This window comes from Cervus elaphus, chromosome 5 (assembly GCF_910594005.1).
Source record: "Cervus elaphus chromosome 5, mCerEla1.1, whole genome shotgun sequence".
Lineage (NCBI taxonomy): Eukaryota > Metazoa > Chordata > Mammalia > Artiodactyla > Cervidae > Cervus > Cervus elaphus.
This window is the reverse complement of record NC_057819.1, coordinates 73,754,962-73,758,332: the sequence shown is the minus strand read 5'-3', so window position 1 is coordinate 73,758,332 and position 3,371 is coordinate 73,754,962. Positions and strand designations below refer to the sequence as shown.

The 3,371-nt window shown below is 35.7% G+C and overlaps 1 pseudogene; it reads right to left on the bottom strand.

Annotated features, from left to right (window-relative positions):
* Positions 1-1,672: 1,672 nt before the first annotated feature.
* Positions 1,673-2,600, bottom strand: LOC122693350 (annotated as a pseudogene).
* Between the last annotated feature and the right edge of the window lie 771 nt (positions 2,601-3,371).

Genomic DNA, 3,371 nt, shown 5'->3' with positions numbered 1-3,371 from the left:
TAAGATGTTCTGAGAATGAGTTCTCCATTTTTAGACCTCTGGTGGAGTTTATCATTGTTGTTCATGCTGCCATATTGGAGTTCTTTTGAAAACATATTCAGAATATAGACAGTGTCTTATCAGCTTTCCTTCATGCCAAGTAACCTGTATATACAATACAACCCAAATACTCCAACACACAGGCAAATATACACATGAGTTATACAGCATTCACTCAATATAAAAATTGTTGTGTCATTAGCACATTATTAATTCTGATCTCCTTGTTTGTCACGATTTAGTCTCCTGGATGAGACTCCTGCATTGAAATATGTCTCCTAAAACTCTGTCTCTTCAGTTATCCAAGAGAAGTCAACACAATACCTTCATAAAATTTATGAAGGACTTGAACATTTTTTTCCTTCTCAAATCCATTGTTATACTGTTTATCTAACTTATACAGTTGTCACTTTCTTAAGTATCCTCCTGTCACCACTGGATTTTCATTCCTTGAAGGATGAACACCATGTCTTATTTTAACTGTTCTTTGTATTTTTATAAGACAAATGCATGTGCTAATTGAGAGCTTAGCTTTTTTCGGTATTAAAAAAAAGAAGATGAAATTAAATTTATTAAGATTACACAAAGTTTGCCACGTGATATCTATATTGTATTTTAATCTATGTAATACAGTGATTTTGCCTAAGTTTCAGATAAAAATTTTAAAATTGAGAGATTGTTATTTTTTTTCCCAGTAAGAGACAGAGTCGAGTTTAGTGTCTTTGAGTCAAAATTCACGTTCTTCAATTTTACAGCATTTATTTAACACTTTTTAAAAAATCTTTTTATTTTGTATTCATATACAGCCTTTTTTTTTTTCATTTATTTTTATTAGTTGGAGGCTAATTACTTTACAATATTGTAGTGGTTTTTGCCATACATTGACACGAATCAGTCATGGATTTACATGTGTTCCCCATCCTGAACCCCCCTCCCACATCCCTCCCCATCCCATCCCTCTGGGTCATCTCAGTGTACCAGCCCTGAGCACTTGTCCCATGCATCTAACAATGGAATATTACTCAGCCATTAAAAAGAATACATTTGAATCAGTTCTAATGAGATGGATGAATCTGGAACCCATTATACAGAGTGAAGTAAGCCAGAAAGATAAACACCAATGCAGTATACTAACACACTTATATGGAATTTATAAAGATAGTAATGATAACCCTATATGTAATATGGAAAAAGAGACACAGATGTATAGAACAGATTTTTGAACTCTATGGGAGGAGGCGAGGATGGGATGATCTGAGAGAATAGCATTGAAACAGATATAGCCTTTTAACAATGTTGTGATAATTTCAGGTGAAAAGTAAAGACTCAGACATATATATACATGTATCCTTTCACCCACAGACACTCCTCCCATCCAGGCTGCCTCATAACATTGAGAAGAGTTTGGTGTGCTATACAGTAAATCCTTGTTGGCTATCCATTTTAAATATAAGATTGCTCATATCCATCCCAAACACCCTAACTATCCCTTCCCCCCATCCTTCCCCAAGCCTAGCATTCATAAATTTTACAGCATTCACTCTTCTTCAACCTAAATGTATCTTTAAAAACCAACCTCTGTAGACACACCATATTTACATATCAAGGAAAAACTCTACTATTACAATAATGCTCAATAAGAAATCAATTTAGAGCTCATGATCTTTGAGAATGTGTCCTTGGCATTCTTATTTCTCAGACTGTAGATCAGGGGATTCAACATGGGGATGACCACCGTGTAAAACGCAGACACCACTTTGACTGTGTGCCTGGAGTTTGTGGAGCTGGACACACAGCAGAGGAAGAGGATGATGCCTTGGAAGATGCTGATGGCGGTCAGGTGCAAGGTGCAGGTGGAGAGGGCTTTGCGGCGACCACAGGCTGAAGGCATTTTGAGGATGGTGACAATAATAAACACATAAGACAGGAGAATGATGAAGAGTGTGCTGAGCTCACTAAAGGTGGATAAGATAAAAAGCAGCAACTGGTTGAGATAAGTATCAGAGCAAGAGAGGGAAAGCAGGGAGGAGGACTCACAGAAGAAGTGATCGATTGTATTGATAATTTGCTAACAGAACATGTGAATGTCAAGGAGTAGGTTGCTCCCCAGGCATAAGATCCAACCACTAACTTCACACAGAGTCTTGGGGACATGGACACCATGTAGAGCAGAGGGTTGCAGATGGCCACGAAGCAGTCATAGGCCATCACAGCAAATAAAAAGGACTCAGTCACCACAATGGTACAAAAGAAAAAGTATTGCATTATACATGCTGCAAATGAAACAGTTCTGTCTTCTACCATGAGATCCATCATGGTCTTGGGAGCAATGATGGAGGAATAACAAAAGTCTGCAAAGGAGAGGTGGCTGAGGAAAAAGTACATTTGAGTGTGCAGTTTGGGGTTAATTTTGATGATTACAATCATCCAAGATTCCCTACCACAGTGACACTGTCGATGGCCAAGAATGTCAAGAAGAGGGGGACTTGCAACTCTGGGTAATTGGAGAAGCCCAGAAGAGTGAACATGGCCCCACTTTTATTTATCTCTGCTAGAAACATGGTTTCTGTTTGTCAGAATCTGAATCAGCCCTAGCAACAAAAATATTAAAGAAAATGAGGATGTAAGACCCTTGGTTAACTACTTCTTACCAAGACTTGTAGATGAAACAAAATATCTCTTTTAGAATCTCTCCATTTGTTTTTTCTTATGCAAGATATGCTAAATGTCTAAAATTTTAAGCAAGATAACCATTTAAAATTTTCTTTAAGTAACACAATTATTGAACTTGTTTTGTTCTCAGTTATAAATTTTAATACTAAGAAATATCAATATGAGATTTAAAGGATTATTTTAAATGATTAAAAGGTTATTTTTTTAAAAGTTGTAGTGGATTTTATTAATATGTAAAAATGAAGGTTCAAGGAAACCAAAGAGTACTCAGAATACACAGGTAAAGGATGAGGTTTATTTTAGAAAATTCAGTTAGCTTGTTACTGAGCAAAGAATAAGGAAGCAACAATCACATGTATATAGACAGTTATGTTCCTCCAACTAATATAAATAAATGGAAAAAAAGGTCATTTTAAATGAAATCCTCCCACAATGCTTTTAGGTCTCCTTGAATATTATAAATTCGTAAAAGATTAACCTAGCCTAGAACTATAGCTGATTATTTCAGTCCTGCAACTAATAGCAAAAGTGAGAAATTTCTAAATTAATTTACCATCACAAGTTTACAATGTGACTTTAAGAATGACACCTCTTATCATTTAAGTCAGTGTCTTTATTGTTAATTCCACATAACACTGTAACATTTATTTTTGTTTCTG